Below are 14486 nucleotides of genomic sequence, written 5' to 3'. Positions count from 1 at the left end.
CTAGATGGCAAGGAACACGCATGGAACTCAGAAGCAGCACAGCCTTAGCAGAACAGGCCGACCCCGTGGCCTGCCTGAGTCTGCAAAAAGAAGAGCTCAGATCTCCTCCTGGCCGCTGTGAGAGGTCAGCAGCTGCCCTCAAAGACCAGCTTACAGCGCCCAGCCACACCCGGAGGATGTTCTGACAGGTGAATGCCACGCCTGCTTCTCCTTTGGACAAACCACTGACTAGGGTTGGGCCCTCTGTCACCTCCATGACTAGGGGGCCACATGGAAGGGACCTCAGTGTGGTTTGGGGGAGAATTAAATCATGTACTTGCCACTTCTCCTTACCTGACAGGGAAAGTAGGTGTCAGTCCTGCTAGAAATGGCCAGGCCACTGTTCTCATTATGGCAAGGGAACCGAGAAAGAATGGGGAAAGAAAATCCATAAATAATAAACGACACAGTCTGGATTCAGCCAGTGTCTTCCTGGCTCTCTGACATCCGTCTTTCCTCTGCATTGCACCAGTTTGAGGGTGGATTGATGAGAATCCAAAGAGACTCTTCTGAACGTTCTGTTTTGCAGGCCCAGTGCTGGACATTCTGCCCAGAAGAGGGGAACAAAGCTCAGCCAGGGACTTGGGCTGCTGTGAATGTCCCTGACGTCAGAGGACTTAGAAGGCTCAGAGGACAGAGAGGCAATCGGGTCAGACTCATCTGTGTCCAGACTCTGTGGACAGTGGCGGTCTTTGGAGCTGATGGTGGGCTGCTGGCCTGGCCGCCTCTTGTGGGGAAGGACCAGGTGTGGCTCTCGTGCCAGGGGTGCCGACAGATGTTCCCTAGGTCAGGGGCTTTCCAGTCTGCGACTGGAGGTGACAGAGGACCCAACTAGATGGCCGGAGTGAGATGGTTGGGATACCCCAAACGACAATAGCAACCAGCTCAGTGTTTCTGCCCTCACATTCCCAGCCCCAGGCCACGAGGACGCCCCGGGGGAGAGCAGCTGGTGAGCCAATGCGCTCCTCCCTGTGGGTGACAACTGAGGGCTGCCTGGACGATGGCCAAAGCAGAGGCTCCAAGTCCTGAGGTGAAAAAGGAAAGAAACAAATCCCTGCTTCTGGTCATGGCCAGTTTGTTAGAATCACCTGTGCTAGAAAAAAATCTAGATTTAAAAAAATTCCTAAAAGTGACATTGATTACAAGATGAGAAGTAGAAGAAACCAAGAACCCAGGGGACAAGCGAGGTAGAAGCTGCTCCTCAGACGCTGGGAAACGCCCCCGCTGACACGGATGGCTCCTGAGCCCTCCTGTCCATGGACACAGGACCGTGTTGTCCACTGGGCTCCTCTTAGGGGCTCTGGATCCCCCACCATGTGCACGTGCACACACACACACACACACACACACACACACACACACACACTCACACACTCACACACTCACACACACACACACACTCACACACACACACACACACTCACACACTCACACACACACACACACTCACACACTCACACACACACACACTCTCACTCACACACACACACACACACTCACACACTCACACACACACACACTCACACACACACACTCTCACACTCACACACACACACTCACACACTCACACACACACTCTCACACTCACACACACACACTCACACACACACACTCACACACACACACTCACACACTCACACACACACACACTCACACACACACACACTCTCTCACACTCACACACACTCACACACACACACACTCTCACACTCACACACACTCACACACTCACACACACACTCTCTCACACTCTCACACACACACACTCTCACACACTCACACACACACACTCACACACTCTCACACACACACTCACACACACACACACACACACACTCAGTTAAGAGGAATGAACATAAAGTTACCACTCAACCATTTTCTGATGGGAATTAAGAAGACCTGAGTTGACAAATATCGCTCACGATGGCCCCTGGCTTGTCACCAATGTCGGACTCTCTACCACCGGAGGGAAGCAGGACTAGGGGAGGGGTCTTGGTAGCAGGTGACCCATCACACAGATTTTGTTATGGTTTGAGTGAGGTGTCCGCCAAAAGCTCCTGAGTGACTCAGTGCAAGAAGGCTTGGAGGAGAAACAACGGGACCACAGCCTTAACCGTACCAGTGGATCGGCCCCTGATGGGATTAATGAGTGGTGCCTGGAGGAGGTGGGGTGTGGCTGGAGGAGGTGGGAACTGGGGCGTGGCTTTGGGGTCTACAGTTTGTATCTGGAGAGTGGAGTCTCTCTCTGCTCCCGGATCATTCCCTCCACCCCACTCTTCCCCCGTGATGTCCAGCCTCACCTGGAGCCTGAGGAACGGAGCCAGCTGTCCATGGACGGAGACCTCTGCGACTGTGAGCCCCCAAATAAACTTTCCTCCTCTAAAACTGTCCTGGTCATAACAGGCTGGTTAAAACAGATTCTGACAAAAGAACAGGCGTCACCGTGGGAGGGGGAGGAATCCTGGGGCCCATGGCAAAAGGGCGGGACTGGGACAGAGGTCCCTTCTGAAAAAGGCAGAAATCGGGAGAGCTCCGGGCATCCTCTTTGACTTGCTGAAACCCAGCCTGGTTCCTGCAGCGTTTTGCTTTCTGTCCCCCGCATCTCTTCCTTACAGGCAAAGAGGGAGGGAACCACAGAGGCCACGGCCACGTCTGATCTGAGGCCACCACGTGGCGAAGCCTCCTGCTGCAGGTGACCCTTGGAACTAGCCGAGGGCTGAGTGGAGACACTGGGCTCCTGATCCCAGGCCCTGGGGCTTCCTCAGGCGAAGACCTGGTTGGGAGCCATTAGTGTTTCTGTGTCGCAAACAACCTGCATTGGGGTATTGGTGATACTCAGACACACTGCAGCCTGCTCTTGTGGTGAGAGACTGTACAAAAGGTCAGAAAGTGGCATTCATAGCAGGCTAGGTGGGGAAGAGTGCTAAGGAGAGGAACAAAGAACTGGGAAGGGGACCATAGAACATCGTGGACAGGAGCTTACATTTTAAGAAAGAGTGGCCAGAGGAGGTCTTACTGATGTTTGAGGAAGCCCTAAAGGAAACAAGAAAGGTAATCAAATGGTCTTGAAGGGAACAGAACTCTAGACAGAGAGAACCAGTGCAAAGACCCTGGGGCATATTTCAGGAAAACAATGGAAGCCAGAACAGCTGGAGAGGAGTGGGATGGGATGGGCTGCAGGGGTCATGCAGGATGAGGTCAGAGAAGAACAAGAAACTGGGGAGCAGCAGGGGTTGGTGTCCCTGCTCCCTAGTTTGGTTGATTAAAACTGGACTCAGCACTAACCTGCAGTTAGCGAGTTAGTCTTTGTAAAAACTTCTCTGTTGACTCCAGATTACTGAAGATGTTTCCTGCAGAACAGCAACATGATCTGACGACTGTGTCGAGTATAGACTTCAGGGGTCCCAGACAGGAGTATGAAGATGAATGAGGATGCTGTGGCAATGCATCAATCTGTATTTTATTACCAAAATAAAATGCCTGAGGCTGGGTAGCTTTATTTAAAAAAAAAAAAGTTGTATTTAGCTCAGTTCTGGAGATTCAAAGGCAGAGTGCCGGCATCAGTGTGGCTCTGGTGAGGACTTCATGGCAGTTGGTGTCACAATGGCAGAAGCACATGCAAGAGGGAGAGATCATTTGCCAGATGGGAAGCCAACGAGGTTGTGAAGTGGCCAGGGTTATTCTTTAAGAATGTGCCTGTCTGAGAACTCACCTGGGGGGCCACCAGAGCTACCCGGATCCCTTCTAGGTATCTAAGCACCTCCCATTCGCCCACCCCAAGGGTCCCACCACCTCAACACTGGTGTGCTGAGGAGCCAGCCTCCAACACACGAAGGCTCGGGAGACAAACCACTGGACATGCAATAACCCCAGCCAGGGACGAAGGAGGCCAGACCTGGCCAGGCCACAGCTGTGGAGAGGGCAGGCTTGTCCCGACTCATTCTGAAGGTCGGGCTGGTGGAGAAGGGAGCCGCCATCTACGGCAGGTTATCTGCTCAGTGTCCCTCAGCTCCCTGTGACCTCTGAGGAGAGTGGACCTGGGTCTCTAAAAGCCTGTCCTCTGGCGGCTGGCACAGCTGGAGCTCTGTGAGTGCAGAGAGCCAGAGAGCCCTGGCAGGAGGGGAGGAGGCCGCTGCCCCACTCCAGTGTCCTCCCTGGACGGCCTCCTGCAGGCTCGGGCCTCCACCACCAGCCGCCAGCGGCTCCCCTGGCACCACTTGGGCTGCTTTAAGGACCGAGTGGCTCTAGTGAGATGCCTCCCCGTAAATGGCCTTCCCAACAACCCTAGAAAGTGGGTTTCTAGCAAGTTCTGGAAAGTAGGCTTCAAGAACTGTCTGCCAACACAAGGCCCCAGTGACTCCTCTGAGGTTCAGGGACTCATCGCTGACCCTCTCCAGTGAGCCCGGCATTGCTGCGCCCCTCCCCAGACTCAGGCAATGGCAAGGCCCTACTGAGGTGGATGGCGCAAGGCGTCCATCCTCTGGAGGAGCACAGTATGTTTCTGGGAATGGGCTGGTTTTTTTTTTTTTATTGTTGGTCGTTCAAAACATTACACAGTTCTTAATACATCATATTTCACAGTTTGATTCAAGCGGGTTATGAACTCCCAACTTTACCCCGTACACAGATTGCTGTTTCACATCAGTTACCCTTCCATTGATTGACATATTGCCTTTCTAGTGTCTGATGTATTCTGCTGTCTGTCCTATTCTCTACTATCCCCCCTCCCCTCCCCTCCCCTCCCCTTTTCTCTCTCTACCCCTTCTACTGTAAATCATTTCTTCCATTTATATTATCTTGTCTTACCCCTCCTTTCCTCTTATATATCATTCTCACTCCCTTTCCCTCCCACCTCTCATCCCTGTTTAATGTAAATCTTCTTCTCAAGCTCTTCGTCCCTACCCTGTCCTTGTTTACTCCCCTTATATCAAAGGGGTCATTTGATATTTGTTTTTTAAAGATTGACTAGCTTCACTTAGCATAATCTGCTCTAATGCTATCCATTTCCCTCCAAATTCTATGATTTTGTCGTTTCTTAATGCAGAGTAATACTCCATTGTGTATAAATGCCACATTTTTCTTATCCATTCATCTATTGAAGGGCATCTAGGCTGATTCCATAATCTTGCTATAGTGAATTGTGCTGCTATGAACATCGATGTAGCAGTGTCCCTGTAGCATGCTCTTATTAGGTCTTTAGGGAATAGACCGAGAAGGGGAATAGCTGGGTCAAATAGTGGTTCCATTCCCAGCTTTCCAAGAAATCTCCATACTGCTTTCCAAATTGGCTGCACCAATTTGCAGTCCCACCAGCAATGAACAAGAGTGCGCTTTTCCCCACATCCTCTCCAGCACTTATTGTTGTTTGACTCCTAATGGCTGCCAATCTTACTGGAGTGAGATGGTATCTTAGGGTAGTTTTGATTTGAATTTCTCTGACTGCTAGCGATAGTGAGCATTTTTTCATGTACTTATTGATTGATTGTATGTCCTCCTCTGAGAAGTGTCTGTTCAGGTCCTTGGCCCATTTATTGATTGGGTTATTTGTTATTTTATTGTCTAATTTTTTGAGTTCTTTGTATATTCTGGTTATTAGGGCTCTATCTGAAGTGTGTGGATTAAAGATTTGTTCCCAGGATGTAGGCTCCCTGTTTATCTCTCTTATTGTTTCTTTTGCTGAGAAAAAACTTTTTAGTTTGATTAAGTCCCATTTGTTGATTCTAGTTGTTAACTCTTGCGCTATGGGTGTCCTATTGAGGAATTTGAGGCCCGATCCCACAGTATGTAAATCATAACCAACTTTTTCTTCTATCAGATGCCGTGTCTCTGATTTAATATCAAGCTCCTTGATCCATTTTGAGTTAACTTTTGTGCATGGCGAGAGATAGGGATTCAGATTCATTTTGATGCAAATGGATTTCCAGTTTTCCCAGCACCATTTGTTGAAGATGCTATCCTTCCTCCATTGCATGCTTTTAGCCCCTTTATCAAATATAAGATAGTTGTAGTTTTGTGGATTGGTTACTGTATCCTCTATTCTGTACCATTGGTCCACCCGCCTGTTTTGGTACCAGTACCATGCTGTTTTTGTTACTATTGCTCTGTAGTATAGTTTGAAGTCTGGTATCGCTATACCTCCAGATTCACACTTCCTGCTTAGCATTGTTTTTGCTATTCTGGGTCTTTTATTATTCCATATGAATTTCATGATTCTTTTATCTATTTCTACAAGAAATGCCGTTGGGATTTTGATTGGCATTGCATTGAACTTATAGAGAGCTTTTGGTAATATCGCCATTTTGATGATGTTAGTTCTGCCTATCCATGAGCAGGGTATATTTTTCCATCTTCTAAGGTCTTCTTCTATATCTTTCTTTAGGGTTCTGTAATTTTCATTATATAAATCTTTCACCTCTTTTGTTAGGTTGATTTATTTGACAAGTTAAAGGTACTCCTGGTCCACAATAAGTGCTGTTCTCTTCTGTTTTTTCTCCATCTAACAAACACCTTCTACTATTTTCTTACTTGTTATCATTTCCTAGAACTTTCTAGAATCCTCCTGTAGGGCCAGGAATCAGTTCTTTCCTGTCTCAGGGCCTTTACACATGCTCTTTCCCCCTATCCAGCAGGTTTCTCCATCTGTCAGTGATTTGGTTCCTTCTTCACAGATGATTTCCCTGATCACCTCCCTAAGATGGGTCCCCACACACACTTTTATTTTCTGTCATGGCTCCTTCTAAACTTCCTCCAGAGCACAGCATTTCTGTTACTCACTTGCTCATCTTCCTTGAAGACTTTAGCTACTGGCTTATCCTCAGGCTTTCCGTGTCACCGTCCTGTCCCAGTTCTTTGTCGTTTCGATATGCACATAGATAGACCTCCCCAGTCCCAGAGCTCCTTGTCCCACTGAAGCCACGCTCTCCGTGGCCACACCCTCCCTGCTGTAGCTGCCAAGACTGTGACCCGTCACTGTCCTCACTGGACCCACGTGCTCCTTTCCCCTGATTGTACTGGCAGAGGCCACCCCGGCGGAGTCCTCCTCACAGTGTACTCCATATGGACCCTGCAACAGCAGGAGACGGAGAGGCTCCGTCACCATAATTAGCCACAGTTTAGACCTGTGATCACTGTAATCCCCGGGGACCTTCTCCCCTCCCACACCCTCACCGCACCCACTCCCTGCCATCACTCTCCGCTAACAAACAGGCTTTTCCTGCAGGACCCCATGTCAGGTCCTCCAGGATGCACACAGGGAAATAAACAGGTTTCCTATTTTCTAGCCCACAGGACAATAAAACCATCTCACCCACAGGACAGTAAAACCATATTACCCACAGGTGCAATAATTTTGAGGAATTTTATCTGAAAGCAGAATAGAACAGTAAGACTTAGGGTCTAGACTTACTTCAAACATATGAAATCATTAGTTCTATTTTTAGCTCACAATAACCAAAATAATAACTTCAACCACTTCAAGGCAAACAGATTTATTATTTTAACTAAAGGACACTTATAATAATAACAGTTCTATGGCCATGAGACCGCCTATAAAAGTCAATGTCTAATTGTTTTAGTCAGGGTAGGTTAAATTATGCCTCAGTAACAAACAGCCCTTACGATCTTAGTTGTTTCACAACAGAATGTCTCTCTCATGCCCGTTGGCCACTGGATAGAATAATTCTCAGAGCATCCATTCTTCAGGGCATCATATGTGAAGCAACACAGTGGTCTGAGGTCCCCAATCTTAAGGCTTCACTTCTCAGCACAGGGCCGCCATACTGACCATTGTGAGGTAAGATAGACAGGAGTCCTCAAAGGCTCTTCCCTGCTTCAGTCCAGTTGTGGCACCCAGCCTTGCTGCCTGCATTTCCTGAGCTGAAACATGGGCAACTGGTAAGCGTTGCCTCCTGTTTGCCCTCAAAGAAAAGAGAAGCAGACATTGGCAAGCAATGTCTACCCTATTCAGCCTCCTTTTCCAGAAGCTTCTACTCAGCCCTCTGTGCCCTGGTATCTGGTTTTCAGAGCCCCAACAGTTTCTTCATGAGGGTCAGTTTATGGCCTGCAGGGGGCAAAGGCGGCACTTGAAATGGCCTGGACCTGTGCACCCTGCTCAGTAGGAGCCTTTGACGTGCGTTCCCCAGGCGCTGGCAGGTAAGGACAGTGGGAAACAGTTGTTGGCTGAACCTAGGAAACAGGGATTCTGCAGGTGGCTCTCCCCACTCTCTAGGCTTGTTGGCCTCCAAACCAGACGCAGGGAGTTGAGGAGAACAATATGTCATCGTTCTTTTTCTCATAGATGCACACATATCTACTGCTCCCCCCGAGAAGCTGGAAAAGGAAGGCAAAACCATTTTCCCCGCTACAAAGGCAGGTAGGAGTGTTTTCCATGACACGTAAATGCTGAGGGCTATGTTCATGTGTGTGTCTGTGCATGCCTTCCCACACACACGATGAAGGTATAAAGCTGACTGCAATGTCACAGCCCGATACAGGAAGGGACAGACCCACAGACCTAGGAGAAATGGAGACCCCGTGTTCGTGTACATGGAGGGTGGCACTCTGGGAAAATCTACCAACAAAGACACGAGAGAGGTTTACCAGTCAGGCTTCCTGCCCCGTGTGGTGGACACAGGGCAAAGACCAAAAGCTGGATTCCTGCTGAGGCCGAAGTCCAAGGAAAGAGGAGAGAAGCTGCAGAAAACTGTGTGGGATGAAGAGGTTTATTCAGAAACCTCTTCAGTTGAAACTTTGCAATCCCAGGACTCCAAGGGACCCAACCTGACACAGTCCAGGGGGCCCATGGACAGCTCTCCCCTCTGTGTGCAGGTTCATACACTGAGCTTGAGGTCGCAGGGGACACAGGCTAGCAGCCATGGGTGCAGGTGTGCCCGCTTGATCTGGAGTCGTGGCTTAGCAAGTCACACCTGGAGGTCTGGTTCCTAATGGTAAAAAGTCACAGTTTCAGAGTTCTGCACAAAGATCCAAACAGGGATCTTGGTGGTGCAGTATCTGCCTGTGAAAATGTCCTTGGAGGCAGAAGTATGGGATTCCCTAAGGTCTTTCAGTGCTAATGAGGCCAGCAGTTAGTCCTTAAAGTCCGGGCTCAGGGGTCCCATCCTCAGGGAAGCCTCTGGGATACACACCTGGTACAAACTGCAGGAGGACAGTGAATGACAGAGACTTAACCACCTCTCCAGGCTCCAGGGCCAAAGCCGAAATATGGCGTGCCTATCACGCAGGCCATGGATGTATCGCAACGTAAGCAAGAGAATAAGGAGCCCTGCTGGCTGTCCAGGGCCAAACGCTGCCCCGGTTACTCCACTTCTCTGCCTCAGATGCTCATCGCAGAGGAGAATGACAGGGCTGTGACTCCTGCCCAGGACGTTGGGAGGCAGCCACCCTGGAGATGACTCAGCACGACATCCGACACCCGGAGGGAGGAACTGTTCTACACCCAGACCTTTCCGGGTGTCTCCACTCTCCCCAAGCACCCCGAAGCAGGCATGATCCCCACCTTATTGCTGGGATCACAGTGACTAAGCTTCCCTGGGGGAACGCTCAGTCAATAAGCAGCTGGTCAGGACCTGAGCCCTGGCTGACCTCCCCACGGAGGCCTTTCCACACCGTCAGGCTGTTTCCCAACTGAGGGCGTTTGGAGGGAAGCCAGAGCGATCACAGAGAGCACCCCAGAGAGCCACCTTCCTAAGAAGACCTGAAGAAGCTGTATTCAGACACAGCACCCTTCCCCTGGGTCCAGCTACAATGAATCAAACTTCCCTTCCTTATAAAGGCCATCTGTCCTTGTGGAGTCATGAACAACCCACGGGAACATAAAGAACAAAGCAAAAGTCTCCCCAGCTAGTCAACCTGCATTCTGGATCATCTCTGGTGTGCCTCCTTCCAGAACCTTCTATGCATACACTTTAGTATTATATATATACACACACATATTTAATATGTATTTATATAAATATACATATATATAATACATATATACTTCCCCCCCCCCCCCCGTTGCGTGGCCTGCTCCCACCTAGCCCCCAGGGAGGGCACAACCTCGCTGTTTGCTCAGCCTGGACCTTCCTGGCGGCGCTGTGGACCTGTGGTGTTTGCCCGCTTGCCCAACTCTGTGACCAGGCGAGGAGTGAGGAGCGGGCCCATGGCACGCATGTCATCGAGGAGTTCTCACCGGATTCCTGGAGCCATTTTGTTCCACCGACCCAGCCCTTCCACCGAGTGACCGGATTTCTACTCATCTGCCATCAAAATGAGTCACGCAGTCACACAGGGGGACGAAAAGGGAAGCTGCATTTACTGAGCCAGTAAGTTGGGGATCACTGCCTCCTGGATCCTCCTCGCTGCAGCCCCAGGGTGTCAGCACCCCGTCTCCATCCCATGGATAACAAGGGCAGGGTCTGGCTCCGGGTTCTCAGCTGTCAAGCCAGGTCGGGGACTTGCACTGCGTCTCTGGGACCCTCTCCACTCCATTCCCCCAGGCCTTCAAAGCCAGCAGGAGGAGGCGAGGCTGCAGAGGACAGGCAGCCCCCTCTTTTTAAAGGTTGTCATACTCTGGCCTCTCACCAGCCTCCGCACCCAGGAGGAGTGAAAGCTTCTTCATGTGAGGAACACACTGTGCTTCCACACTCGTGGGGATTCACTCCTAACACCGCAAATTAGGAACCACCCAGATGTCCAACAGTGGAGGGACCCTGTAGGATGGGCTCTCCTGCAAAGGGATGAGCTCAGCACGAAGCCCGAGCAGAACATCCGTTCACGTAGCAGGTTAGATGAATCTCCAGATTCATTTAAAGAATCCCATGTAAAGAAAGATCCAGATTAAAAAAAATAAAAATCCAGGAAAATAAACAATCCAGATGCTGAAAGGTGTGTGATCACCATCCCATTTCTATGCAGTCCCAGAAGAGGCAGATCCAGTCTCGGAGGAGAGGAGTCAGGGCCATCATTGTCTTCAGGGGTTAACAGAAGGGACAGGAAGGACTCCCTGGGCTTATTCTGTCTGGCTCAGGGTGGTGGTCACACAGGTGTACACAAATGAACATTTTGTTCTACCGTCCCAGCCCTGAGCTATGCATTTAGGGTTTATGCTTTTACTACATGCAAACACCTCAGTAAAAATAAATCCATCAAAAGTGAAGGCAGGTTAGGCATTGGCAGGGATGAGGGTGGCCAGAGGGAAGGCAGGACTCAGGAGAGGCCCCCTGCACCTCACCTCACCCCAGCAGCTGTGACAGCCCACCTTGCACAGATGTCGGGGACATGAGAGCTGCTGTTAGATGGGCCAACAGGTGCCTGGTAGCCAATCAGGAAACAGGCTACTTTTGCTGGGATTATGCCTGTCAGCTCCTGGGCAGGGAGGTCAAGGTGAGTGGACCCTGCACAGGCCAGGTGGAGCCTGGGAGGAGGGGCCAGGCCCTGACGCAGCCCTGGAGCCTGTCAGTTTCCTGTCACTGGACTTCCGCCCATCCTGCTTCCCTACCAGGATTTTCCCGCTCTTCTCCTGGGGTAGACAGTGGGGGAGGCGGAGGCCCAGCCCTGTCATGGGATCCCAGCTGCAGCCATCTCAGGGTGGCACCCTGGCTGTGGCTCTCTCCAGTCTTCCCTTTTAGCTTAAATCACAAATCAACTGGTTGAGTTTTTGGTTGGTTTGTTTGGATGGGAGGTGACTGATGTGCAGACCTCACAGGTTGGTGGGAAACAGGGCTCTGTGCAAGGTGTGTGGGAGCAGAGAACAGGGGAGAGGAGGGGAGGCAGGAGGGAGCGTGTATCCACAGCTTGGTGCTGACCTCTGGTGCCCCAGCGTCCTTCCTGCTCTGGGGAGCAATGGCGCCAACATCAAGATGGATGCGGAGCTGGGCGCAGTGGCAGTACGCCTGTGACCCCAGCGACTTGAAGACTGAGGCAGGCAGGTCACGAGTTCAAAACCAGCCTCAGCAACTTAGCAAGGCCCTAGGCAGTTCCGTGAGACCCTGTCTCTAAATTAAACCCACAAAAAGGGCTGGGCACGTGGCTCAATGGTTAAGTGCCCCTGAGTTCAACCCCCAGTAAACACCACCATCCACCCAAAAAGAAAAAAGAAATGGATACAGAATGATCAGAAAGACAGCAAGACATGTCTCGAGCAGAATCTGGCAGAGGGAAGTGTTTGCAGAATCGACACTATCTGCAAGGTCTGAGACGCCTCAGCCTGCCCGGCGCACTCCAAAGAGCTTACAGAACCCACCAGCGCCCTGGTGCCCGTCAGTTTCCCGTCACTGGACTTTCACCCATCCTGCCTGCCCTACCAAGGAATGTTCCTGTGGGTTGTAAAATTCTTGCTTAACCTTGGCAGAGCATTAACCTTTTCTAAACTGTGCCCGTGTTTTTCCGGCTCGCACATCCATCACCTCTCCTGACCCTGATCAAATACTTCTGCTTTATTTGAACCTCATTTATGACTTTTTGGCTCACCGGAGGGAAGAACAGCACCCACTGCCCTGGACTAGGGGAGTTAATCGACAGGACGTGTCTAAAGCAGAGCCTGGCAGGAAGTAGGTGCTCAGGAAAGAGCAAGCCTGACGCAAGAGGTCGCGCCCTGCCTCAAGCCAGCGCAGGGGTGTGCAGCAAGAGAGACTCAGTAAAACGGGTCAAATGGAAAATTCCCAGTGTCAACAAGGAAAAGTCAACAGGGCAGATGGACACTCGGAGCCAAGGTTGAGTTGAGCAAGTTCTGAGCACCGGCGGCCCACACAGAGCGGACAGCTGAACACCCCACGCAAGGCCAGCCCTGCACACACAGCCCGGCCTGCAGCTTCCAGAAGGAAGGCTGTCACCCCCTGCATGTCTTGGCACCGGAGACAATGAAGATGTGCCTGGACATGGTGTCACGTCCAGATTGCTGCAGGGAGAAAAGAGATCTAAAAGGACTTCTTGGACCAAAACATGACGAGTTGATCATTTAAAAAAAAAAAAAAATTGTTAGTTAAATGGGACAGACTGCATCTCCTAAGAGCCTCCAGTCCGTTATGGCCATTAGAGCTTGAAAAGAGTGAAGTGAAACTAAAGCTGGAGTCAAACATCAGTCCCATTCATTTTAACAAGAAGGCCAAGCTATGGATGTGTCTTTGATTCTTGTGTTAACTACACAGTGGGCCACGTTGTGCAGATTTGCCTTGCTTCTCTCCTCTGAGGGTGCATGAGAAGTGAAAACAAGAAGCCATGAGGCCATTGGCTCCAGAGAAAGCAGAAATTACCCTTGTGTGTGGGCAGCAGGCTTGGAGGTTGGGCACAGAAGACGAAAGTGTCCACTCATCCGTCCTTGTAGGTTGCAAATTGGTTGATTTGCAAGGTGGGAGGGTGGGGGTGAAGAGATGGTGCTTTGATTCATCTCCTGGGGTATAAGTTCTGGAATAACTAGGTATAAACAAGTTAGGAGAAGACAGATCCAAGGGTCGGCTCTGCCAACCCAGCAGGGCTGTGTGGAACACCCCACAGACATCACCTCGCTAAACCCTTGCAAGAACTGTATGCAAAAAGGACTCATCTCCATTTTACAGATGGGGAAACTGAGGGTCAGAGAAGTTTACAAGAGCCCTGCCCCCAATCCCCAGGCTGCCTGGGGTTTCAGGCACCCCACTACCTCCTCAGCCCCTCTCAGATGCTCAGAAAGATGCCAAATATACCTGGCCCCCTCCCTTCAGGAAGCAAAATGAACACCAGCTACCAAGAGGTGGATGGCAGCCTTTCTGGATAAGCAGAAGCTGCAATCTGAGGCATTTTCCCTGGGCACAGAGTGCTGCCCTGTTAACCTGGGCCAAACAGAGCCGTCACTCCTCCTCGGAGCCTGGGACCCACCTCAAAGGTCACACCCATGGCCCGCAGTGGTTAGCAGCAACGTGGGGCCCGAGTGTGCCCGGGCCGCCTGAGTGTCTGCATGCTATGGCATTTTTCTCTTCCCATTCCTGGAGGAAGTGACGGGTCAGCCCTCTTCCACAGATGAGGAAACGGAGGCTCGGAGGGTTACGCGGCCCCAGATCTCACAAAGACGGAGTGGTGGCAGGAAGGCATGCACCCCTATGCACACCCCTGACATGCCACCACCACTGACCTACATTGTCCCCTGCTTCCCAGAAGGGAGCCAAGGCCTGGGAGGGTGAGCGTGGCATGGGCGTGTCCACATGTGCGCCTTGGGTGGCGGGTGGGGGCACAGGCTGGGTCTGCACTAGAGCTCTGACGACGGGTCAGCTCCCCCGTGGGCCATCAGGCCCGCTGCCTGTCCTGGATCCACTTGGCCTGAGGACCCTTCCCCACCGGGAGCCCCCACCCCCAGCCTTATGGAGCCCCTGTCTACAACCAGCCCTAGAAGGGCCCAGGGAGATAGCCGGAGGCTCAGCAGCTAACTCCAGGTGTGACCAGTGGACAAGACTCCCCCCACTGCAGCCTGGCATCTG

This window comes from Ictidomys tridecemlineatus, chromosome 5 (genome assembly GCF_052094955.1).
Source record: "Ictidomys tridecemlineatus isolate mIctTri1 chromosome 5, mIctTri1.hap1, whole genome shotgun sequence".
NCBI lineage: Eukaryota > Metazoa > Chordata > Mammalia > Rodentia > Sciuridae > Ictidomys > Ictidomys tridecemlineatus.
Note: the sequence above shows the minus strand (reverse complement) of the source record.